This window comes from Mchenga conophoros, linkage group LG2 (assembly GCF_057382185.1).
Source record: "Mchenga conophoros isolate Kocher_MC1m ecotype Shallow Benthic linkage group LG2, M_conophoros_male_GT1.1, whole genome shotgun sequence".
Lineage (NCBI taxonomy): Eukaryota > Metazoa > Chordata > Actinopteri > Cichliformes > Cichlidae > Mchenga > Mchenga conophoros.
The window spans coordinates 39,437,104-39,465,050 of record NC_140527.1 but is presented as its reverse complement, the minus strand read 5'-3'; positions in this window follow the sequence as shown (position 1 = coordinate 39,465,050).

The following is a 27,947-nucleotide window of genomic DNA, read 5'->3' as shown; positions in this document are numbered from 1 at the left end:
CAACCACAAGGCAGCACAGGTACAGCTGCCCTCAGTGCTCTTTTTCCTCTGTGGCACACACACACACACACACACACACACACATTGATGGGAACTCGCAGCCAAAAACATCCATGCTCACTGTAAAGTGACACACAGTGGTGGGAAAAGTGGAGTGAAAGCCCCAGGATTGTGCACTCGCTTCAAAACAAACGCTATGGCCTACTTGTTGGCTGTCTGTTTGCTTGTGTTACGGGTCCCAAGGATGAAGACCACGATGACAAATATGTTACCTGTAAAAGCAGGTGAAGAGCAGAGTAAGGAAGACACGATGCGTCTCTGCTTTCCTCCAGAAGGTGTCTGAGTCGGATTTATTTCACACAAATAAATGCTATATAAACACTAAACATGAGCTTTCAATATACTGTTCAGCTGGTTCCTCATTTACATCAATTACATTTACTTATTTCACAACCTCAGTGAAATATACTCTTTTTAACTGGTTCAGTTTCTCAAATTCACACTTATTTCCATAACAGCTACATCCTTTATCATATCAATAAACACATCACATTGTCTTCTGCAGTGTCTTACTGGCTAAACCGTTATATTCAATAACAGCATCGGTAAATAAATCACATTTGTTTCCTTCAGTAATTTACTGGCAAAATCACTATTTAGTGCATCATGAAACACAGCTTGTTGAATCAACCCATGAATGCCTCTGTTAGCTACACAGAGTTGCTCAGAGTGCTTGTGTTACACTAGCTAATCTACTCAGTCACTTTTACATAACTATTAACATTCACATCTCACAGAACTGATTTGATTGGGAGCATTACAACACGTTTGCACAGAGCATAGGAGCGCACTGACTCTGCTTCACGAGCGCTCCACCTAACGAGCGGGCTCGCGGTGCGCCGCGCGGGACACTCCTCTGGTTTCTCCCGTGTTTACATATAAATAACTCGGGCGGACCGCCTTAACTCTCTCATTCACATTAACGTGGGTAACCATGGTAACAATAAACACCATTTACCGACCTGTAAAAGCAGGTGAAGAGCAGAGTAAGGAAGACACGATGCGTCTCTGCTTTCCTCCAGAACGTGTCTGAGGAAGCAGCAGAAGGTGGGCTCCACTTACTGCACCCCGAAACTCCGGAGCAAGCACCAAAGTCCGCCCTCACTGCTTTCTAACATAACATCCTGTTACATGGATTTTCTATCCTTTTAAAGAAACTGAAAATAAATACATATAGTAATGAAAAATGTCCCGTTACATGAGTGTTTTACACAAAATAATATTAATGTGGTCATTCCCTCACAGGGGTGCCACACTTGGAACCAACTACGTGAGGTTTCCTTTAAATGAAAAGGTAGTCACTATTGACGACTCTGTGGCTCAACTGGTAAAGCTGCGTTTTTATTCCAGCGTGGTGAACTTTGCAAGAGCAAAGGCTGATAAAGTGAACAATAACCTGTGAGTGGAAAACTGGATACAAGCAGAATTTTAAAGAACATTTATTACTGCAAATTCAAATAGATGACATCTTAGGAGCCTAAGGGTGTTTATAAAATTTGAAAAATCTTCCAGTTTATGGATTTCTCTCACATAGATTTCAGGGCTGTAGATCTTTTCTCATAGCACTACAATCAAAAACAGTTTTTTCACTGGTTTTGGTCATTTGACGGGCCGGTTTCCCGCATCTACACACAGTATTCGACTTAGAATCCTTCTCTTTCTGCATTTATTCTGGAGTGTGTTATATACTCAAAGTTTCATCCGTCCCTCTAAGTGCGTGGCTCATAGGTTGATCAGTTCAATGTTAGAGAGGACAAAGAAATCAGAAAAAAACAGTTCCATTTACTTCAGGTTAAGCTACAGCAGAACATGAAGCAAAGCATGCTCATGCTGACGGTACATGCGATAATCTTTTTATTGGTCGTCACTTTAAAAACACACAGAACCCTGGATTTGGACCCAGAAATGCAGCTTATGGAGGGTTCGAGTTGGAGGAATGACTTTGTGTGTGTGTCAGTCCACTGTGTGCCTACAAATCTATCTCTCTCTTCACGTCTATGTCTCTTTCTTGTGGCTGTTCTCAGGCTGTATCCCTCCAGTGTACACTATGTCCACACTGCGGTAGAGCAGCTCTGAAACTTTAATGCTAATTGATCCCAGTGAAGAAGTGCGGACACAGGTGTGTTGCCGCGGGCCCTGGCTCTAACATGGATGCCAAGGGATTCTAGGTAACTAAGGGGCTTATAGGCAGGGCAGAAAGTGCCACTAGCCAGGATGCTAGTGACCCAGTTCTTTTTTTTAATCAGCACAGGTTTGATGTGCACAGTATACACATCACTCAGAGTGAGAGAAAAAGTATAATGGGCCTTTTCAGCCACTTAGTCCCAGAAAGAATGGCCCCAGGAAATAGATCTTCAAATAAAATTGTATTTTCTCAGTGAAACTCTAAACTAAGTGTAATTAAAGATAAGACTAATAAAAATAAAAGCATATCTTTTTGTCAGAGATGGAATCTTGTCAAATTTGAATACCACAGCTGAATTTTTGTTGTTGTTTTTCCCTAAAATTCAAGTGTCTTTTGCAGAAAATGACTATATGAGAAAATATGTGAGAACTCGCGGTGTAATGCTCTTGTTTCTGTGCATACTCAATTTTAAGAAGTGTAGTACATGTGTGTTAGTTTTTGAACAAGTATGGTAATTGTGAGCCTTTGAGCCCCAGGAAACCCACATCTAAATCAGACTCAAGCTGCTGTGTAAGTTTGCAGTCTTGATTGTGTGGGTGTGGGTGGGCGGTTGGATGTATCTGCTCCTGTGTGTGTGTTGGTCTGAAAAGAGACTTAGTGCTGCCAAGACACAGGTGTGCGGATTAGGTGTGATCTCTTCTCATATTCTCAGTAGTATATCTTATTTGATGGCTTTTCTGCCATGCAAATCTCATCAAAACTAGCTAACAATAGCACCACGTTGACAGACGCCCAAGCATCTGGCGGGCCACCACTCTGAATGTTCAAACTGCTGTGAACAACCTGTCTCCAGAAAAGGAGAAATAACTAAGAAAGTAATTCAAGGACTTTGTTTGTGCTTACGTGTTTGTGGGTTTTTTGTTTGTGTGTGTGTGCTTGAAAGAGACGAGAGAGAAAGAGGAGGCGGAAAGGGGGAGGATAGTGCATGTTGATAGCCTCATAAATCATGAACGAGATAGTGCTGTATCTTAACCACTGTTGAGCCAGGTGATGGCATGATGATGATCTGAATGCAACTCTGCTTCTTCTGTTTCAGCTACCTCCAGCTACTTTGTTCCCTCACTCTGCTCAAAGATAGAGAGAGGCAGGGAGAGAGGAGAGAAATAACTTTGGCTGGTACAGGGCCCCATTAAAGTGTGATGAGTGGCCTCAGTGAGGGGCTCTATGTACAGCACTTTATTCAGGAACGATCACTTATTTATAGGTGTTGGAATTGTGTTGTTTGCTTGTTTTATTGAAAACCTTGTGGGTAAAGTGGCGGCAGGCCGCCTGGCATGTGAGCGCCGCATCTCTGGAGGGCATCCCTGCAGAAAAATCTTCCTCCTTGATGAATAAGTGAAGGAGGTGGATAAATTTTTCATCCACACTGAATCCATTGTCGCTTGAGATGTCTGGTCTGTTGGTATGTGTAGTCATCTTGCTCCCGCTTCATCTGATGCCAGCGCATACACACACTCAGTCACACATATAAGCTCAAAATGTATACTCGCACACGTAGAAGCACATCCACCATCTAAGCTGTGGACGTCGAGGAATTCGACAAAGAGTGCCTGAGAAATGTGGTGGAATATCGATGAGTTATTGTTCACTCTAAGTCATATCAGTGCAGACAGAGCAACATCTAGAAAGGGGAATAAATAGATTTTGAAGTTTAAGAGGTGATAATGTAATGGCAACCTATTCAAGTTATGGCTGGGAATGCCCCCACGTTCCTGAACTGGAAAAGCAGAAGAAAACAGATGGATAGCTTTTGGTAAATTAAATTTAAAAAGAAAATTTCAAGTAACTTTATTCAAACTACAAAGAAGTCAGTCACACGGCTGCTGCTTTATACAGTACCACTATATACTTTGCATCTATCACCTCTACTTTAAGTTTTGCACACCAAAACGCACGTTGACAGCAGCACAAGAAAAACACAAGCAAAAACATGAAGGTAGCAAAGTGTAGCCCATCGCGGAGAAGCTTGTGGTGTTTTGTGTACATGAGGGAGCATCTCTCAGTATGAATGATTTATATTAAAAGAAAAAGTGAAAAGTCTTTCAGGAAGCACACCCGCACCCCCATGTGAACAGACGGGAGCATCTTCACATGGCCAAATGGTCTGATGGTGATCGCATGGAGGAAAGAGCGAGGCTGCTCACTGGCTGCAAAGCTTCTGCGGTTCTCCACCACTGCTCTCGCTGTGTGCTGGGACACTTCAAAAAGGGGATTAATAAATAAATAACACACAACACCATGTTTTATTAACTCGGGTAAGGCACGAGTGGGTAAAAGTCCTAGAGAATCCCTGAGATTTGATGGAAGCTTGGATTGTTGCTGGAAAAAACTTTGCAGTTTTCTAGCATTCAGATTTTTTTAGAAGAACTCTGCATCCTTCTGGGCATCATTCACCAACCTGGGCTATCGTTAAACACACACAGTTACGTTTATTTCATAATATGTGTTTTACAACATGTATGTAGGGTTGGAGCATTGGGGCAGCAGTCTGCACAGACTTCCCTTTCCCCAGCTTCCTCTTCCTGCTCATCTGGGGGGACAAAGACATTCCCAGCTGTCTGAGAGATAATCTTTCCAGTGTGTCCTGGGCTCACCCTGGGGTCTCATCTCAGTTGAACCTACATATAACATCTCACCTAAGAAACATCCAGAAGACACCAAGTTCAGATTCCCGAAGCAGAGCAGTAGCCTTACCTGCTGATCTGAGCAGATTTTTTTACTGTTAGCTATTTTAGCCATGCATGTTTTTTATTTATATCCATTACATAACATATATCCATGTTTTTGTCAACACTTTTAATAAAGGAGCGTTTTGCAATACAACACAGTAGGGCTGAAAATAACCTGACCACCATGTGTTTAGTTATCCGGTCGTAAAGTCTGACGTCACTAGCCGTGTCTGGGCCTAAACTCCGCTGCAGGTCCATATATCAAACGATCACTATGGCATTACTGAGAGTTGAAAAACTGTCTAAAGTCTTTCCTCTTTAATAAAATGATCAGCGTTCTGCTCTACCAGGTGTAACAATTGAGTTTAACATCCAGGCATCCATGAAAACGGAATTTATGACATTTAATGGAGTTAGAAGTTAGCAGGAAGTTAGCTTGCTAGCTTCTATCTAAATACAATATAGCATGTCCTGACTGCGGGGTTTTAGAAACAAATTAAAACGTACAGCTCTGCTATCACTTCCAACATAAATGAAGACAGAAAACTAAACAGCAGTGACGTTTGTAGGGTTGCTGAAGTTTGGCTAGCTGTAGCTAATGATATGCTACGTGACCGCTAGCGACACAGCTATGTTAGCATAATATAAACAAGCTAACTTTTTTTCCACTGGATAAAAGTTAACGTGAGTGTTCTCGGTGGTCAGGAACAAATGTAATCGCATGGCAGGATGCTGTAAAAGGACCAAACTTCAGCCAGGAGAACAACTGAGATAATCCATCCACAATACGAGGTTAGTCATTCATATACTGCTGCATGGGCTGGGCTGTAGTTACATCCTAAGGTTTTAAAACTGAGCTTAAATAAATGATTAGCGGTAATAAAAGCCGAGGGAGGTCAACAGTGATCACTGACTGTTTTAGGAGCTTTTTGAGATTAAATAGAGAAAATACATAACATTAAACATGTTAACAACACAAAAGCCATATTAAACGCAGACTACTTTAGACCCGGAAGTAGGATTCGTCGCGTCATCACTTAACGATCAGATAGAAAATGAGAAAGATAAAAGCGACACTTGAAAATGAAAAGGCTTGGAATTGGTAGATGTTTTCTGCATACATTATTCACATGATGCAGTTGTCAAAATAATTTCCAATCTCTTGAAACTTGTCATCGACACTACCGTAAATTAATACTAACGATAAAGCGACATTTTGCTTCTCGACACAGCTGTCTTCGCTTGTGTAGCTGGCCTCTCATTAAAAGAAACCACCTGGTAACCTACCTCCTTCACCCACTATGTGGTTTGACAGAAATTCAAGAACTATTCCTCGTATATTATGTGTACGCCTAGGGAGTTGTACTGCTTCCTTAACATGGCACAAACAGATGTTTGTTTCCATAACCCCCTTCTTGGAGTGAATGCAGGATGTTTTATAGCTTGCTTGTTTTATGAGTATTAATACTGTCAGCATGATGCTGAGATTCCACTTGTCAGGTGTTATCTCCACATCGCAAATGGATTAGTGAGAGTGCGTGACTGTGATAGCATGCACATGCCTGTTTGTGTATCATCGTGCGTGTGTGCGCTGCCAAACTTATTTGTGTTTCTGAGACTTTGTGTGCGAATTATGCACCTGTGAGCATGTGTGTTTGTGTGTCATCTTGAGCGCACTGTGAAGGTGTCATTGTGACGCCTAAACCCTGTAAGCTGTCGACAGTGAGAGATGCTGCACCTCTAAAGGGCATGCTTTCTGGGCCTTTCCTGTCTATTATAAGCCCTGCAACACTCATCAATGCTGTTGCAGTGCACCCTCATGTCCCTCAAGCAGCCGCAGAGAGAAGCCACCTTTCTAACTAGGAGAGCCCTTGCCTCTAACTTCTCATCCCTTGTCTTCCATTTTGACATGATAAACGCAAGCAGCAGTAATGAAGGCATCGGGTTGTCAGGCATCCATTTTGTTTTGCTCAAAACTGAGTAGAAGTAAAAAATTCCTCCCCGATCTCCATTCTGAGACACCAAGTCACTTTTCTCTCGAAGCTCTTTGTCGCTTCACTTTTGTTTCAAACTCACTCATTTTGACCCACGTGTTATATGAAGTCTTATGCAGGGGAGGGGCTTTATAGGACATTATATAGGACATATTCGTTCCACAGAGCCTTTTTGATTACACAGGGCAGTATGACGCCACCGGTGGTGCTAGCATTGCAGCTAAGATCGACTGCAGCGAGGCTAGCCAAAGATTGGAGATGTGTCATTATCTTGCCATCTGTAACAGTCACGCCTGGCGTCGTCAGAAACAGATCGCCTTGATACCAGCCACATCAAATCTCCAGTTTGCCAAGAGAAAATAGAATAAAACAATCTATCGATCTTGCCCCACCTCCCTGTGTATCAACACAATCCATCTGTGTTTATCAGGCTATCTGGCTTCCTATCTTTTGTTGTCTGCAGACAGGCATTCTTTTCTTCTCTTCTTTTATTTTCTTCCTTCCTCCTCCCACATTTGTTTGGTGATCCATCAGCCTATTTACCTTATCATGCTGCCAAACCATCCATTTACGCTCCCATCTGTCTGTCAAACTATATCTTAGCTTCCATTTGTCTAACTATCTCTCTGTCTACTCATTCACCTGTCAATCATGCAGCTTGCCTTGGCTGCCGCAGGTTCCAGCTGTTCATCTGGGTGAGGCTGTGTCTGACCTCGTCTGATTAGGAGACAGTTGGATAAGTAATTAGATTTCTATCGCTTGATCTAAGTTTTACACTGTATAAATACACTGAAGTAGAATTTTAGCATAGAGTTTTAGCATCAGGGTTATTCAGCTAAACATATATGAACACTACTTATGGAGGATTGATATTTCAGTGCCTGAAATGTTTCCTAATTTGTTTCAGGTAAGATATATACTTTAAAAATCAAGTTTCAAATGCCCACTTTCATTAAATTTTACACAACATGTTTCGTGCAGACTGTTATCTTTGATCTACATAACTGCCGCTATAGAATCCAAATGGAAACAGGTCATTGCTTTTGGATCAGTCCAGTTCAGATCAGGCCTCAGTGGAGCAAGCCGGCCACTGATGTCCGTGTAGTCAGGAGGTCTGGCCTCCCACAGAGGCCCAATCAGTCTTATAGGATCAGTGACTGCCCCCCCTAGGCACCAGAGTGCCTTGGCCTGATGGATTACTCCTCTCCTGGCTCAGGCATGTGAAACCCAGGCCTTTGCTGTGGGCCCCATCTGTGCTCTCCATGGCTCCTGCATGCCTCATGGTCATAGTCTTGGGCTGCTGGTGAAGCCCCAAATGAATCTCAGTTTCAGTCCAGTGTGCATATTTTGCCACTTCTACCATGCCTCCATGCATGACTTGTGTAAAAGAAAGATTTAATTAGACCCACAAACATTTTTCAGATATTTTGTCAGAAACATAACATATATAGCATGCTTATTATTGAATGTATGACTTTTTCTCAAATGTAACATATTAGAAAAGTAAACATTTGGCAATGGCGTCAGGGTGGTTTGGGTTGATTGTGACTCTGTTTTCTGATATTTTTATAAATGAAGATGTTGATTTACTAAGCATGTTATTACCAGAAATCAAATATTAAAAATATTAAGGGATAAATTCACAAATCTGGTTGCACCACAACATTAAAAAATATTTAAATCAAACACACAAACTGATTTGCTAATGTTTGTGATGCACAGTTCACTGCAAATGATGCTGATATTTAATGCCAGAAAGAAGATGTCTTATTTATGTGCTTGATATTGCTACACATAGGAGACATGGAAATTTAAGAGCACGTGTTGGAAGAGTGAGACATTTCTCACAGCCAGGTGAAGATGTGACTACCAAACATTACCAAAACACCTAATTCTAAATTTGCTCAGTGAATTTAGTGATGACCTGAAACCTCACACCTAAGAAGTCATGCAAAACCAGTGGCAACAAAACTTCTTCGACGTTTGGCGTTGGGTTCTTTTTAACATGCTGTGGCTTCTGTGGCAGGAATTTCACAATCTGCACAACGGAGTTCAAAGTGAAAAAACTGAAGAACCAAGAGAACCGACTGATGTTGGCTGTGGACCCTTCCTAACCAGGCTAATGCATTTACATTAATAACATTTAAAAACATGTTTTACCTTAATAAATTACACTTTAATGTAATTATAGTTATGATTTCAGGACCCAAGACATGGCACATGTTTTTTCACTAGGAGCTGGGCACTTAAAACAACTGATTTTAGTGGCGGACCTACCACAAATTGAGACACGTGAGCTATAAAATCACAGATTTTCACACACGAGACCATGAAATGAGGCAAAGTGAGCACAGAAAAATGTGTTAGTAGTGTTAACGCCCCCAGTTGCAGAGTATAGAAATAAACTTTTGTCAATCAGGTATTTCCGGTTTGTTTTATACCCTGAAGTCATGTAAGTTGTCTTTATACAAAAATACGTGATGTCACATGATTTACAGTCCTGCATGGAGTCTGTCAATTACTGAAGTCTGTTTCCTTCATAATAATCACAAGCGTCCAGTTAACGTGCACGTGTTGATCTGTTATTATACACTTTTCTGATTACAATAACAAACTGCGCCTTTTCTGTCAGTAGATTACCCACAGCTTGCGACCTTGCTCTAAAATGCGCAGCTCTCGGCAGATTGGACATGTCATGTTAAAATGAACTGACTGCACCTGTGTTTAGAAAACAGTGCGACTCTCGTAAATCACCGGCAAAACTAACCACAATTATCGGTGGTATATGGGGATTGCTCTCACACGTTATTTGTGCCCCATTTAGTAAATGTGGCCCTAAGTGTATGGAGAGATTCAATTTTTAAATGAAGCGAAATGCTCCTGCTCATTTTACTCAGATCGAGATGTTAAACATGGAAGCTGCACTGTATACTTACGTGTTGTGCCAAAGTAGGGAGATAATGTCAAAGTATAAAGTAAATTCAAACAGTAGTCACACAGGTGGGCAGTGCTTAGCAGTTTAGGATATGCTCTCAAGGATATTTGTTTTCTTTCATGTTTATACTTAGGTTTAAGCTTCCCTCCTGAAACGTGACTGCTGAGAGGACAATCATGATTGGGAGTTTTGCCTCAGGCACTGATCGATCGCAAAGTGTTTTCATATAACTGATCATTTGGGCTGTGTTTGTCTGTGCATCCCAGAATGCTCAGAGGCACCGTCCCATGACTGAGGAGTCAAGTCCTGCAGAGATATTTTAAGGAGATTTTTGAACCTGAGGAGCCCAGTGAGGAAAGTGTACTACCCTTTGTCTGTGAGGCATGTTGCCTTTAGTCAAAAACCTAACAAATGTGAGCCAAGCTCCAAGAAGAAACATGGATTTTTTTAGGTTACCACACACATAAAGTTAAGTGCAGGTAGTGCAGACAGGTTTTATGTGCGCAAACACATGCAAAACCTCACGTCTTCTCTCTTGCTGTTTTGTCCCTGGTAGAGAGCTGTCAAGGTTTCACTGGTGAGAAGGCAAAGTAATATTAAAAATAAAAAAACATTCATTTATAAGCATGAGCAGTGATTTCCTGTACTCTCCTCAAAATATTTTATGCTTTGCAATCAAGAGGCATTTCTCTTAGAGCAAGCTTCTCTCGGGCTAGTATGGGACAGTAAGTTCCTGCGTGTGCATTATGTTCTGCGTGGATGTACCACATTTACGCACAGTATGCCCGACATTAAAAGCAGAAAAAATGCAAAGCGTAGAAAGCAGCAAAAGAGAGAGCTTCAACGATCCAAAATGGTGAGATTTCCAGTGAAGGTGGACAGCACTGTTTTTGCAAAAGAGGATTTTAGAACTTAAGTGGCATCCTGGTAGTGAGAGTCGTGGGCTACTGGGAGAAAGAATGGCTGTATTCACTATCTGGGTCAGTCACTATTATTACCAAGCATGCACATCAAAGTACCCACAGAGATAGAGTGGTGATAGAGGCATGGAAAGATTAACCACATCCCTCTGCTGTCAAAAGCAATTGCATGTGTTATGACCACCTTGCTTTCTACGAACCTCTCTTCGTTACTGTTTATCTCAACAGGCTCTGTTGAACTCACTTTGCTTTCAGATTCTGTATACAAACTGTCAAGCAGGAATGGGAACCCGTATACATGGTTGCCAGCTCTGAATGCTTTAAGATTAAGTGTTCATTTTAAGCCAGAACTCTGTGTTACTGCTTGGTTTGCTTCCTGTGCTTCCTGGGTGTTTAGGAAATCACAAGTGGCCAGCTTTTTGTAGTAAACAGCGGAGGTAATGTCAGTAATAAGAGGGATTAAAAGGGGGGAGGGGAGTAGAACAAAGTGAGAGAAGAAAATTGGAAAAAGGATACAGGATGAAAAAGCACGGTGTACACTGGAAGGCTCCAAGAGATACAGAAAGTGGAAGAATTTCAGTATCTTGCCTCAGCGTGTTTATCTAGACCTGTCTCAGACATTCCCTTTGTCATGCCAGTCTGATCGCCTTTGCCTGCTATGGCATGCTGAGAAAACACACCAAAACACATCAAGCACCAGATTGCAGCGCCCTCGCTCTCAGATCTCCTGACACTTGTACAGCCCACTCCTTTGGTTGTTACTTAACGGTAAAAAATGTATATTACTGGCTATAGACACTTCCGTGCTTGACTATGCGCACATTTAAAATGTTGAAGTCATGCAGCACGGTGGCACGGTGGTTAGCACCGTTGCCTCACAGCACACCTGAGTTCAATTCCACCATCTGGCTGGGGTCTTTCTGTGTGGAATTTGCATGTTCTCCTGTGTTTGCGTGGTCCTACCCGCCCCCGGGTACTCCGGCTTCCTTCCCATCATCCAAAGACAAGCAGTTGTGGGGATAGGTTAACTGGAAACTCTGAATTGCCATAGGTGTGAATGCGGGAGGGAATGTGAGTGCGAATGGTTGTCTGTGCATATTTGTTAGCCCTGCGACAGTCCAGGTGTTCCCTGCCTCCCGCCCTAAGACAGCTGGGATAGGCTCCATCGCCCCCTGCAGCCCTGAAAAGGATAAGCGGAGGTGAATGGATGGATAAAAAAGTCATAGATAAGAAGCTACTTTAAGCTGCTCCCGTATTCACAAGGTCGTCACCACAGCAGGTAGCTCAGCATGTTTGATTTGGCAGTTTTTTTAATGCCGGATGCACTTCCTGCCACAATCAAACCAGGGATCTTCCCCTTGATAGGCAAATGTGTAAATGGCTGCACTGTGGTGGATAACGTGTTGCATTTTGACTGTAAGGAAATACCTGCGTTCACAGTAGTGTGTGAAAATTTGTGAATGTCATTTGGGGCATTTGAAATACAAATAAACTGGATATATCAACACAGTTAACTGATTAACTAATTAAAAGATTAAATGTGAGTAGAATTGTAACACTTTACCTATGGTTGCATCTTTTTTGGTCCATTTGCATGAAAGCTGATTGGTTTACACATTTTTGTTTTTCATGTAGCATTTCCTCTGAGTACAAATGAAAAATGCTGATAAGTATAGTGATGGAAATTCTACATTTTTATGGTTAAGTGTACATAAAGACAGATTTGAAAATGGACACCAAAAGTTGTTTGGTTTGCTTTTACAGCATTTATTATTAGTCCATTTAGTTTTCTTTTGTTTTTATATGTTTTGGGGGGTTTGGTACTCAGAACAACTCTGCAACAAGTCATCTGCATCTGTTCAGCTTCTGTTACCAGAAGCAAGATGAACTTTGTTTTCTGCAAACTACAGTTGATATTCTCCGCTTGTGGCAACAAAAAAAGAAAAATCTTAACTACAGAAAATCTACTTTGGGAAGATCTTCATAGAGACACAGGAGAAACAAAGCTTGTTGCACCTTTAATCTTTTAATCTTCTACAATTCTCTGGTTTGTATACCTTTGACCTGATTGTCGTAAATCATTGAGTGTCTGTAACATCACACAGGACACTGTGACACAATGTTTGTATTTTTTCACCTCATCACAGCTGCTCTCACCTTTTACTCAGCTGCACAATGTTTTCTTTCTTGCTCTTTATTTGTGGTGATTAGTCTTACCAGCGAACGAGGGGCTATGTTTGCCACCACTGTAGTTTTGCGATACCTGGGTCATAATTTTCAGTTAGAAGAAATAGCTTCTCTCACTCTGCATCCCATTTATATGCCGTATCTTGTTTCTGTGTACAGAGTTCCATTACTCTGTAGCTCGGAGGCTGGTAGAGGGGAGGGAGGCGGGAGGTAAAGGAGATGAAAAGGAGTGATAGAAGGCTGCGGCTGTTCCTGTTGCTGGCGCCGCAGACGCTTTCCCCCTCAGCAGAGAAGCAAACAACATGTTGATGTGCAGCAAGCAGAGATTTAATCACCTTTGCTATGTTTCAACTCATCAAAATATGAAGTGCGGAGCAACTCAGACAGGGAGAATTAGACAAAGGCAGTGACATGTCAGAGGCATCATGTCATCGCTAACTTATTTAACCAAAAAGAGAGTCGATGCAAAGCTATCACAACAGCTACCACAAGAGCTCCAGCTCCAGTCTTTACTCCAGATACTCTCCTGCTGAAGCTATTTACACAAAAGGCTGGTGATTATGAGCTTTTTATTGTGGCCTTGAATATGGGTCAGTGAACATGAGTGGCATGTTTAGATGTTGGGCAGTTGCTACCCAGACAGTATTTACCTAACATTGTCTAGTGCCTTCTAAGCCTTGTGGTTTTTACTGGGCTCAGAGTATCCGATGTGAAAACCATTTGGTGAATGAATGATGGCTTTTTCTACTTTAGCAGTGAACAGAACTGCATCATGATGTAATTCAGTGCAATTATCCATTAACATAACACAACATCTGTCATATGAAGAAATGGCATCTCTCTGGAAGCCCTCCAAAGAGTCAGGAGAAGGTCGGAGTTGACTTTGCAGGCTTAAAAGGCCTCTGCTTTTCGCTGCTCTGTAATCTGGCGTCCTCTCCTCCTCCTATTACCCTTGTCTTATTCAGAGCCTCTCCCTTGTGGCAGGGATCATCATGATATACATGCAAGGATTTTCCTCTGCTAACACTAAAGGAACAATGTATTTCCCTCTGTTGGTGTGAGAGAGAAAAGGAGTGTGTGTGTGTGTGTGTGTGTGTGTGTGTGTGTGTGTGTGTGTGTGTGTCAGTGACATCCCCCTCCATCTGCCATCCATGGTGCTTTTAGTAACATTTTGAGAAACAGTGCCAGCCAGCATTTAATTAAGTTCTGGTATGCCAACATCTCCCTGTTGTAACATGGAATATCTCTTCTTTTGTCAATTTCTCTCCTGTTTCTGTGCTGCTCTGTGTCGGTCTTACTGTAACAGGGAAAGATGTCGCCTCTGGGAGAAGCAGGTAAAGAAGCCATCAAAACCAATGCAAGTAGAAAGAGTTGCAATCAGCGCACCAAAAGGAAAAAAAAAAACTAGTTGTAGAGCATCTTTTGTGTGGATCTCTTCTCCTTTTCCCCAGTTTCATTTTGTTTCCCTCTCTTCCTGTATATGTGTGTATGTGAGCTTTCAATTCAGTAGAGGCTACTAGTAATGTTTCTCTCCCAGTAGAAATGGCTGCTGTTTGTTCAATTGTTGTGATAGATTGATGTGGGGTGGGAAAAGATGGGCTTTTATGCACCTGAACATAGGAACAGAAAAGTCTTTATGAGAAGCCAGTAGCTCTCCATTCAAGAATCGTCTGATGGGAGATGCATTTTGCTGGAAGTTTTTCTCTTTTTTTGCAAAGTCTTTCACGAACGCTTTCCAATATATTCAGGCAGTCAGGCAAGACACAAATACCCCCAAAAGGGCACTTGTTATTTGTTATTCCACAAAAATGCTGCCTCCAGTTTAGGGCAGTTTTCCTGTAGGGTTGCAACAAGTGGCCACCTTAATGGTTTCCATTCTTTTCAGTTTGCACAGAATACAAAATGACTCTTCAAATGCCCACCAACGGTTTGCACTTGTGATGTAGACAGTTCTCATATAATTAGCTATGCATCTGTACTTTAAATAATATTGTGGTTATCTGTAAATAGTCCTATAAACAGAGAGGACGGCTGAAGATCCATATTTGCCTGCCTGATGTATACTGGCTGGAATCCTGTTTCGACCACTGTGGCTTACTTTAAACTAATAACGTTGACTGTCTAAACCAAGTTGGTTGATGGTAAGTATCCTGAATGCAATGTGTAGAATGGCATCGCTCAAAAAATGGATATGATGCTCTATTAAAAGGAAAATCATATTTGTACTGCGAATTTAATTTTTCTTCCGATTTTAAAACGATTTTTTTTTAGCTTGTCTTTCGTCATTTTACTCATCTAATAATTCATAATGCCTTCTTTAGACAGCCGCCTTTGATCCCTTTCACTATTGTTTTTCCCATTCCTATTTTCTATCCCATTTCCTATTTACAGTAATAGATGTAACCCAAGATGACCTCAGATCAGAGACAGTGGGTCTGTATTCTCCGAGCTCTGTTTTTCATGTTCTTCTGATAGAATGAGGGTTAAAGGGGACTGCTTGCGCAGAAATGAGGTTACAGCAATTGGGCTTGCAAATGATTGGCAGGGATAGATTGTGGATGATCTAGGTTTTTTTTTTCTTTTAAACTGTCCCCATTTTTGCTTTCTTTTTTGTGTAATGCTGCTTGTTATTTTGAAAAGAGGGAGGTTGTGTAAGTCATGCTTACAGAATAAAGCACAACTTGTGAACAGAAAAAACGAGTACATGAATAAGCAGTCATGATGTGTTTGGATGCGCTGCCAGAACATGGTAGCTTTTGCAGTGGCCTATTGTATATGAATCTATGTTGTACTAAAATAATTTGAGAATGCAGGACCTTTATCTGTTTTCCTTAAACATCTTGAGCTGTCTTCCTTTCGGTCTCTTTCATCCCTCCCTCTTTCTCCCCCTCTCCTCCTGTGCACCATCTGCATGATGCTTTGTATCCAGTCTGAAGGAGTGCTTGCTGTTCTCCGCTGTGAATGTGGGAGTCGGTGTGGATCTTGCGTGTGAACGTGTTTGTGTATGTGTTCGTCGGCATCGCAGTCACTCTCAGCTCATTACCTGACATGATGGATGGTGCAAGTGCCATTAAACAACGCCCAGCCAGGGACGCCTGGCACCCTACAGCTGGCACTGAGTAATGGGCACATTGGCGACGGCACGCTTGGAAATACCAGGGAGTCCTGTGTGGGTGTGCCTGCAGTCAACTCCATGGCTATGCTTCCTGGTTCTGTTCAGCCCCACCTGCCACCTGGCTGCCCAGTAGATGCCATGGGCATTTCTGGGCAGCCATCGTTGGATAGCATAGGAGGCAGTGTTTGTATGACTCTGTCATAGAACTGGCAAGAGAAAAACCCAAAGTGTGACTGGCCTGCTTTCTGACCACAAGTGCTACAGTGGCATATTCTCTGTTACTAGCAGCGAATCATATCTGATTGAATTTTTTCTGCATATTTTGACTCATGTTGGTCTTTTTCTCATTGAAGTTTGGACTCTTAGGTTGATCCTTTTCATTTCTCAAAGGATCTTTCTAATGCTAAAGAACCTACAACACAATGCTTCTTGTCTGGGTGCTGTATTAGGGCCTTTGCTAGTTCACCAGACAAAAGCTTTTCTCGTGAAGCAGGAAGTGTTAGTGCACTCGATGCAGCTGAAAACATGCAGTTCACAGTAATACAAGGTTGACATGTGAATGAACCGCATAGCTGCAAATAAACTCTAGAGTTCAGGTAAAAGTTGCAAAGGTATTGACAGTTGAACACCAGAGGACGTCTCTCTAATCTCCAGCACATTTTAGCCACTAAAGACAGTGAGGACACCACGTAGTTTGGCCATGGGCGGCTCTGCTATCACCTCCGTAGCAGCTTGTTGCAGTGCAGCTGTCCCCTGCAGGGAGGCCACGTGGAAACGTGTCACGATGGAGAGAGCACACAGGCTTGAATGAAAAAGGCCATATGTATACTATTTTTGTAGTGGTATTAGTTTTTGTGCGTGGTGCATTTACTTTGTGTAGTGTGCATTTGCTGCATCTGATGAGAGAATAGTTGAGGGGCTCTTGAGTGGAAGTCTGGATCAGGAGCTGAATAGAGTTACTATGACACCAGAGACAAGCACCTCCACTCCAGCAGCTTCTTCTGTTCCTCCCTCCTTCCCTGCTGCTCTGCTCTCAATCAGCCTGGATTTTCTTCACGTCGTTTCTCCTCTGTCTTTGATTTGGTTGAGCTCCTGTGCTAGTATGAATCAATGTACCAGCGCTTTCATGTTCCTTCTGATTCTCACATTTTGTATTTTTATTCTTTGTCTTCCTGTTTTTTTTAACCAGACAACCGTCGTGCAGTCCTGGAAAGATCTCGCTCACGCACAACGCAATCACCCAAGCTCGATGATCACCCGCGCCTACTATAAGACGCTAGATAAGTGCCAAAGAGGGCTGCGAGGAGGAGACCTAGAAGACATCTGAAAGAGGGACAGACCACCCCTTACTGTGGCACATACACAAACTCCAAGGAATCCCACATACACACAGCACCAAGTACAGAACAAACAAGCCTAAAGAAATACACAGAACTGAAGAATCATTTTCATCCAGTTCATATTTATTCAAGAATTGTTCATCACTTTAAATGTTTGTCCTCTCTAGCTGGTTTGATATTAAAAACAATACATTTTAAGGTTACTGCAGAGAAATGAAACGTTTTGATTGTTTGAAAATCCATTTTCATTCTTGCAAGTCTAAGCCTTCCACTTAAATCCTTCTGTAATCAAAATACTTCACACTCAGATTTGACGTGAAACATGTATTGAACATTGCAGCGTACTGAAGAAAGAACTAATGCCAAGAAGGACTGCAGAGTCGTTCATTCCCGTGAACATACCACACACCCTTTATTTTGCAAGCAAGCAGCGGGGCAGCTGTCCTCTAAATGGAAAACAGGGATTTAACACCCGTGTTGGCAAGCCTTCAACCTGCTGATGTTTTCTCGAGCAGCTCCCCAAGCTCTTATCAAAGAGGGAGTAGCTGTTTAAAATTTCTTACTGCCAGTACCTCCTTCAACCAACATCAAGACAGTTTTCACAACAGCCAGTTGTCTCCGTAAATCAGCTCATTGCATATACCACAAAGCCACAAGAGCTGGCCCCCGTCTGTACCGATATTTCAGAGCTTGTGACTCATGGATTTTGAAACTGTAATCTCCATTTTGACAAGATGCATTTTATTTTTAGTTGTGTAATATCTAACTTTGCCTTTGGGTGCTGATCTGTCCCAAGGTCGCTTTTGCTTCTAACATGAGAGACTGACACATTTTTAAATGCATCTAACTGCCTGGAGGAGCTAACATGAACTTTTTGACCTTTCCTGTGATCAGGTGTTCAGCAAGGGAAAAAAAACGACAACATTACCATCATTTTATTATTAATCTGTTTGAAATACAATAAAGGCACAGGCCGAAAATTAATCTATCTGTAAACTAGCAGTAAAAAGGTTTGCACTTTGTCTTTCATTTGGTTTTTAAACACTGGAATCTCCAGAAAAAGAAAGAAAGAAATTATGGAAAAATTTTGAACCAGGTTAAAATAACAAGTGTTTATGTAAGCAACCTGTTGTAGTAGTTACTGAAAGGCAGTGCTGTCACCAGTACCTGACGTAGGACTCGTCTCTATGACTACAAAACAAAAACGAGGCTTGCAATCTAACATGTGGTTAACTTTGTGAAAGGGTCCGTTTTATCCCAAAATGTTGACCTTTTCCCAAACCTAACTGAAAAACATAATATATATTTGGTGGAACATGAGACATGATTTTATATAAATATGTAAAAACCCTCGTAGGTTCCAAAACATTTAAATTCATCTGACTGAATGTATGAGGTCAAGCAGGGTTTTAAGACCACCAAGAGGTGGGATTTGTGTAATTCTTCTACCTGGACAAACTCCTCCAAACAGCCACCTGGTGTGTGGCGTTTGTGTACGTGATAGTTGAAACTTTGCTGTGAGCTTGTTTCTCTGTATGGGCTCACTGTCACACAGTTTCACGTGAACTATTTATTCATGTATTCATGCCTAGGGTGGCCCTTGTTCCCTTACTTCCCTAAACTGTAAGCAGATGCTACTAAAAACAACCGCTGAATCCACATGGAGACCGGGCACGAGCAGAATTATCGACTGAGGGGCACAGTAGACAAGATGATCCTTGTCTTGGAAAGCGAGTCTCCAAACGCCCCTCCGATTCCCCAGCACTAAGGGCACGAGCAATCATTTTACCTTAAGACAGGTTACCATACTAATAACAGAACTCAGCTGTAGGCTTTGTGTGTCTGTGTGTTTCTGTGTGGGGCAATCGTCTGTGTGCACCATGCCAGCTCAGTAATCGGAACAGGAACTCGGGCAAAATAGGATTCCATGTGCTCGACTCCTGGGCTGAATAGATGGAGATTTTTTTCATTTAAACAATCTGCCAGTGCAGCTTATGATGTGTCTGTTTCACGATGCCTCCTCTCCCAGCCTGCGCACTTCTAAAAATGCAATTTTACACATCATCTCGGCTCAAGGTGCACCCACAATACTCTGAGACGTCTGCATATTTAATTCTCCTCTGAATATAAGGTTTGAGCAGTCATACAGAGAAAGCAGAGAGAATGAGGTTTCTGCATTGATGGCAGTTTTAAAGACGTGTTGCACACAGCGCAGAGATTGCAGTGATTTTTCTTCCCTTTCTAGTAGAAACTTGCCCTTTGCCCTCAGCACAGTTTCAAGCAATTAATAACAGCTATTGTTTTATCAGTCGTCCAACTACAGTGATATTTAGTGCTTTATGATTGGATACTGTGTATGCTAAAACAACAAGTGGTTTGCGGTCAGCAGTAACAGTATGTTTTTCTCACAAAATTTGACTGAATTATCTTTTTTTTGCTCATTTTAAACAACTTTCTTCCACATTTGCCAAGTGTTTGTTTAGCTTTTTTTCTCTAAACTATAAAAAAAGACTGTACAGACAAAAGCTTTTCTAAAACTGTAATTGTTATTTCAACTTTGATCCAATTAAGTCATTCAGAGTAGGAAATTTGATGTTATTATGATAGTCAAGTGTTATTTCTTATCAAAACACTGGTGCATCTTTTTAGAGATGTCATTTAAAAATCTGTTTTGTAATGATTCTGATGTGCTGAGCTAAGCGCTACACTGTTTGCCATTATAGAAGTTCCAGATCATCAGTGTTCACCTTGAATACGTTTTTGTTTTTGAATGATAACAATGAGTGAAAACAAGACGCTTCTACAACGACAACATTTCCATCGTCCCTGTGAGTGATTCATGTGTTTCTCCCCCACACCATCTCGTAGAATATTCAGAATAATGTGTTTTTTCCTAGAAGAATAGTAGAGAGTCCATTGACAATGAACCCGAATTGGTCTGCCGTGTTATTGTAGAAATCAGCATATCGGCCCATCCTCTTACTGGTTGTTACTAACAAACCTCAGCTGATGGTGTTCTCATTGTAATGGTAAGAATGGCGAGGCAGGGGTATAAAGGTAAAGGTGCCATTTTCTCTGCAGTGGCAAGTGATTAAATGAAAAGTTTGAAATGTTACTTACACTCACTGACTGCGCACTTTACCTCACAAGTTATTCTGCTCAGGCGGAGAAAGATTTGTTTAAGATTCGTAAATACAACATTGCCACTAACAGAGTGAACTATTTGCAAAGCATTTCTTTTGGTAAATAGTTCCCAGCTGCCACATATCCAGTTCTTTCCGACTTTGTTAGCGCTTACTATTGATTTGTGGAAGAACAATTGTGGCTGAATCAACAAACAATGTTCATAACTGTTGACAAACCCTGTCCAACCATGGTGTGTAAGCTGCCATATCCCTGCCTACCTTTCTTGTTGTCACCGAGTATGTTTTATTGTCATAAGAAACATTTATATTGTAACATTTTAAGTTTATTTGTATCCTTAGAAACATGAAGAAGCAAAATGGTTATGCACACTGTCCTTCCATAAACTATGTAAGGAATATGATACTAAATAATAACCACTTTGTTATATAAACAAATTTCTGTGCGCGTCTTTGTCTCTTCTTCTTTTGCCAGTAGTTTTTTTGTATTCACACGTCACAAGTATTTCTTGATCAAGTCTTCACCTTTTGTCTTGCTGTGTACTTGGGTCTAAAATTACATCTTCGGTTCATTTTATAGCACGGCAGAAGATACCTGCTCCTCTGACTTATGGACAGAGCTTACAGAGAGCTCCAGGTTTTAGTACATGATAAATGAGACAGCTCCTACCTATAAAAGCAACATATTTGGACCTCTGTGTCCTCGCTGCTTTATCTTGCACAGTGTCAAAGGCAAAGTGATAATGCTGTCATGTCTAATGGCAGCTTAGGGAAATTACTAGCGTCTGAAAACACATTTCAAAGAATTCTTCTCATTTTAATCATTTTGCAGACGTTTCTCTCTACTGTGACTTCAGCTTATCTCCACCTATGTTAGACAACGGGGAAATCAGGGTAGCAAACCAATCATTTGTTTATTATTTGATACTAAAGAATTTTAATTTGTAAGCCGGGGAAACATTTTCTCTGGAATTTCATCTTTTATAGGCAGTCAAAACAAAATTTGCAGTTTAAATCTGTGTTAGGCAGTTTGACTTTAAAGTTAATAAGAGTCTTTTTTTTTTTTAGAGCAGCAATTTATGGAAAAAATGAACTCTCCATGATGTGTTCCCGTGCGATCAGTTTGTGTCAGTCTGTACGAGTCTCACTAGCGAGCAGAGGTGTGGACTCGAGTCACATGACTTGGACTCGAGTCAGACTCGAGTCATTAATTTTATGACTTTAGACTTGACTTGAAAAAAATGTTGTAAGACTTGTGACTTGACTTGGACTTTTACACCAATGACTTGGGACTTGAATTGGACTTGAACCGGTTTACTTGAAAAGACTTGATATTTTACCCCAAATATAAAATTTAACATGCATATTATATGGAGATTGAAAATGTGACGTCATTCACGGTAGAACCGCAAAGGATTCTGGGAACTCGTGGCAAGCGGTACTAGCGCACGCAGGCTTTCAATTAAAATCAGTTATACAGCGATAAAAAGAAACACAAAAATGTCAAGAAGCCGTTCTATTATTAACTGCAATAGCCGGTCACATGACAGCCACGGGAAGCCGACGGGTAAAGAGATCGGTTGTTATCGGATTACGTCGTTGAAGAGAAATTGTTCATGTTTCCGAAGTAACAAAGACGCGACGGGTGGCCCTGGATTGCAGCCATTCAAAGACCAAATATAACGTCCCAGAACCCTCCAGCTCACAGGTTAGTCTGCTCCAAGCATTTACACAAAGGTCAGTGTTTTTTAGTAGTTAATACGTCATTTTCATAACATAATTGGTGATATAGGTTACAAGCAAGTCTGGCGCTGAACAGAAATTGTGGCGCTATGCTCCTTTATTTATTGTGCATAAATAGTGAATTGTCCTGACACAATATTGCGTTTCGCTTCTGTTATTATGGTACATTGACAAAAACATATACTTTTATTCACAGGATAAAACAGGTTTTTTGTATCACTAATTGCCCAGTACGATTACAGCATACAATATTATTGTCACTGCTACATTTCTGTGATGCTACCAGAAATTATTTCCACTACTAATTAATTACCGTTGAGCTCAAAGGTCCTATTAATAAACGGTTAAGGAATGTGTATTTATGACGACGATTTGTGAGACTGGTAAACTTATGATACGTACGATGGTCTTTCGTTCTACACGGTGCATTTCAAGGTCCTGCACCCATCCGTCGGTAAACTGTACCTGGGCTTGTTGCAGTGACCTGAAGTTACTAAACTTCATGAGTGTATGCACTCACTCCAAGAACCGTATGATTATAAATATGCATATAAATATGCTACGATGAGATAGCTGACTTCATCTAACTAGCAAATGTTGTCCAGGCTACGTTGGTGATACAGTTTTTTTTAATGTGTATGATATTTTTGTCATGCGATTTTAAAGCTGGTCCTACAACCGCATCCAAGAATAACATGCAGCTTATCTCAGAACTGTCGGTGAAAATTATTCTTGGAGCTAGGTTTAATTGAGCTGCATTTTAAAGAGGTGCAATTTCACAATTTGTGTATATTTTCTAAGTTCACTATTTTGTCATGTGTTGAGAAAAACACAGATTTAAAAATTACATGGTCTAATATTTACATTTAGCATAACTGCAACATTATTTTTTCGTTTGTTTTTTTTAAGACTCGAAAGGACTTGAAATTCAAAGTTTCAGACTTGAGACTCGACTCTGACTTGCCTGACATTACTTGAGACTTGACTTGAGACTTGAGGATAAAGACTTGAGACTTACTTGAGACTTGCAAAACAATGACTTGGTCCCACCTCTGCTAGCGAGCGTCGAATTGCAGGGCAGGGCTGCTCCTGTCCTAACCGTTTGCTTTACAGCCCACCGACCACCACCACCAAGTCTGCTCACATGTAATGGCGTGTTCTCCCTGCATGTGCCATGTCCCACATCCCAGCTGCAGCACGACATCATAAAATAAGGGCTGACATCTGTGAGTATACCTCGGGTCACAAGGAGCTCTCTCCCGCTCCTCGTGTGCACTCGCACACAGAAATGCGCGACGCTTCTCTCGACGTGTCTTGGGACTGATCTTCTCTGAGCCTCTTCTCCTCCCAGTGTGCAGCCAGACAGATGGAGATTCATCTCTCAACAAGCTGTGATCTGTGTTTAGAGATGTGTGCTGCAGAACACAACTCTAATTAGGTTTATTGTTGATCTAGGGAGGTTAATTTGTACTTGGCTGCAAGTGCTAAAGAAGGCCAACCTAGTTCCTTACGAGGCACCAGCACTGCAACCATAAGAAGAACAGCTTTTTTATCTTCTTGACTTTCGAGGTGATTCAGAATTATTATACCCTCTTGCTATATTTGTCTAGTTCGGTATAATTGCGCTTTGTACCGGGCTGAGAGATCTGTCATGGCCGGGGCGGTAGAACTGGAAATGAGATACTAGAAGTGTGTTTGTCTAATGAGCTTAGGGGTACAGTTGTGTGGATGTGGCAGGTATTACTTATTTTTTTATCCTGTTTTCTTTTTTCTTTTCTTTTTTACAACCTCCAGGTAAGTAGCCTTGTCAACTCTGAGAGATGAGCCTGGCCCACACAAGTTTTTTCTCTCTCGCCACCTTCTTTCTTCACGCTATTCACAGTCGTGTTTCTAATGCACTCTGTGACAGATCAGTTGTCAGCGGGAATACAACATAATTATGTTTCATTTCGCATTTCCGCCTAATGGAATACGCAAACATTATGGAGATGAGACAAAGCAGGCAGTAACGATTCCCTCCTTACCTGAGCTAATTCTGTCTGAGGAGAAATCTTATTCAAGCAGCACTTTGCGCTTAACCATGGCACTTTGATAAAATGCATGCATGTCCAGGGTGCATGGGTGTCTAAATAAATTTGCCTGTAAAAGAATTTACTTGTCTAATGTTCTGCAGGTGTGTGCCATTTGTGAAAGGAACAACTCTACCTATAGGCCTGTTTGGTACTTTGCAGCTTGAGCAGCATTGCACATTTGTCTTGGTGTATTTGCCATTAACAGCTCAGTGTCATGAGCATGTAAGACTTACAGTTAATGTGACCATCACAGTAGTGCTGCACCGAAAAATGCATTTTAAGAAAACACAGCATATTCTTGTAACGACAGTTTATGTTATGGTGCCTATTTTCTTTTAACTCAACAGGATGGGAGTCATCAGCTTTGCACTGTTTAGAAGCTAAACTTAAATATGATGCCAATGGTACTTTGTCTTTACCCGCTGTTCTGCTACGTGAGCATAGACTGCACATTGATATGTAAACTACTTGAATGAAAGGGCAATAGCTAGCAGGAGCGCTACTGCAAACTAAAGTTTTGATTAACAAAGTGTAAACGTTTTTGACTGCGACAGTAACTGGGATGCTGGTGAACAACGGGATAAAAAGTCTTACTTATCGAGAGAACTGAACAGCTATCTCCTCCCAGTGTCTTTGAATACAACCAAATACTAAACCAGCTGCAGTGGAGGTGGAGCTGACTAAGAAATGTGTGCACTGTATGCTCACAGTGCCCTGGATTTTTTTTTTATTTCACTTTAAATGGGAACATAAGTTTTTCAAATTAAAATAATTTGATGCTGAATAAGAGTGAAAAGCAGAGACTGGGACCAAAAACCATTCAGGAGAATGTTTACAAAGTTAAAGAATCAAGTGAGATGGTTAATTTTCCCAAACATAATCTTGAGTGTCACCACCTGCTGGCTATGAGGACAAAGAGGCTGTTTTAAGGCACTCGTTCAAAGGCTTTCCTCCTCAGACCCAGATACTACGTTTATGATTAATATAAAGCATATATATATATGCTATAATTGAACATAGTGGCCAAACTGTGTAGCTACAAATTCATCCATTCGCTTCCGCTTATCCTTTTCAGGGTCGCGGGGGGCGCTGGAGCCTATCCCAGCTGTCATAGGGCGAGAGGCGGGGTACACCCTGGACAGGTCGCCAGTCTGTCGCAGGGTCAACACACAGGGACAGACAACCATTCACACTCACATTCACTCCTAGTGGCAATTTGGATTTTCCAATTAACCTATCCCCACAAGCTGCATGTCTTTGGACGGTGGGAGGAAGCCGGAGTACCCGGAGAGAACCCACGCAGACACGGGGAGAACATGCAAACTCCACACAGAAAGACCTGATGGTGGAATTGAACTCAGGACCTTCTTGCTGTGCGGCAACAGTGCTAACCACCGTGCCACCGTGCTGCCCGCTACAAATTCATAATGTAATATAATTGCCCAAAAGGCATTTCTATTACATTTGTTGGAAGGGCTGTTAAGCAGTGAATAAATTTTTCTGAGCATTTAAAACTCCACAATCCCAAAGACCCCTTCATTATCAGAAATTGATTCCTTTAATCCAGTAACTATCAGAAAGACTTAAAAGCTGTGTGATTATATTACCTAATATGTGTGTGGAGCCTAGGGGAAATCAGGGTAATAATCTAGCAGGAGTCATTTTTTGGCTGAAAAGAAAACTACTGTTCATGCTTTATGGGCACATAAATGAAGAAACTTGTGGAAAACTGCATGCCGTGTCACAGAAACGGTGAAAGAAAAATTGACCATAAAAACGACGAAATCACTGTGGAATTTTCATACAAAGCCATGAGGTGGCATTCCTCATGGCTCCGAACAGAGAAAATAAAAGTTAAAATAAAACTTACTACAGCATGCTGCATCAAAGGTTTTATTATTTATATTTCAAAATGATTTTGTTTTAGTCTTAAGGCTAAGTCATTAGTAGGCACAGGTGACAGGTGGTTGCCAACAGGGGTAGTCATATAGCTAGCTATCTGCTAAGCCTCGTATCCACCAATTCAAGTCACTGTTGGAACTCTGGTCTGTATTCATGGTGCAGCTGGCCATCAGAGCATTTTTAATGTGGTTATTTGTGATTAATTGTACTATAACCACTTCAAGAAGTCTGTGCTCTTTACGATGTTGCACCCATAAAGTGTGTTTGCATGCATGCATGCATGCATCAGCAGATACCTAACTGCAAACTTTAGTGGGGGTGATGTCGTGTAAATATGTCCCAGGGTGTGTCCATCTTTTATATACAGTCTATGGGTAAATGTCAGAGCACCACTGTGCTAAAGAACAGTTTGGCACAGGTGCTATGACTGTAGCCATGTGGAATAGGAGTTGCAACTAAAGATTATTTTTCTTTATCAACAATTTAAAAGGCCAAGGTGATGTTTTCAGCTGCTTGTTTTCAGCTGCTTGTTTTGTTTGGCCAACACTGCAAAGAAATTCTTCAAGTCACAAAGAAATTAAACCAACATTAAAACAATGGAATGTTTTTGGCACTTTTGACAAAAACAGATGGACTTTGCGCTGACTGATTAATTCCCTGAGCCGTATAATGAACTGGCTTCTATGCAATAACGCTGTCTGCTCTCTTCTTTGACTTAAGATAAGATAAGATAAGATAGAACTTTATTAATCCCTCGGGTGGGTTCCTCTGGGAAATTCGACTTCCAAAAAGCACAGCAACGACCGAAGTTACAGTTACAGAATTGTTATATATATATATATATATATACACACACACACACACACACATATATAAATACAGAGACAAATATAAATAAAATATACAAAGGGGATAAATAGAATAAATAGGAATAAAAATAAAAATACAAGTGAATTGCACATTTCAAGTATTGAGTCTATTGCACCGTTGACTATTTACAAAAAGTATTGCACAAGGTATTGTACAGTGAGGTGCAGAGGCACTACAGCTTAGTTGTTCCCCTCCTTTGTCCTCCTGTTTCCCCTCCCTCTCCCCTCCAGAGAGGAGTTAAACAGTTTGATGGCGTGTGGGACAAAGGAGTTTTTAAGTCTGTTAGTTCTTGTCTTTGTGAGAAGCAACCTGTCACTGAACAGACTCTTCTGATTGTTTATGGCCGTGTGCAGAGGATGCCCAGCATTGTCCATAATGTCCATCAGTTTCTTTAATGTCCTTTTCTCTGCCACTGTCACCAGTGTCCAGCTTCATGCCGACCACAGAGCTAGCCCTCCTGATCAGTTTCTCCAGCCTGGATGAGTCCTTCTTTGCTGTGCTGCTCCCCCAGCACACCACAGCATAGAAAAGTACTCCGACTTACTCAGCACCCAGATTCAGATGTATGAGTGCCTCCAACTATCTGACTGTAAAACATTTTTCACTCCTGTGTTGTTCACTTGCAGACGTACAAGCATTCTCCCCAGATCTGCCCTCTCTCTCTCTCTTTTTTTCCCCTGTCGGCCTTGGAGTCACTGGAAGTCACTTATCACTGTGTTTCTGCAGTTTTCCCACTCCAGTCCCAGAGTTTTACTACTTATAAATCAATACATCTTTTTTATTTGTTTGTTTGTTTGTTCTGAGTACATGAA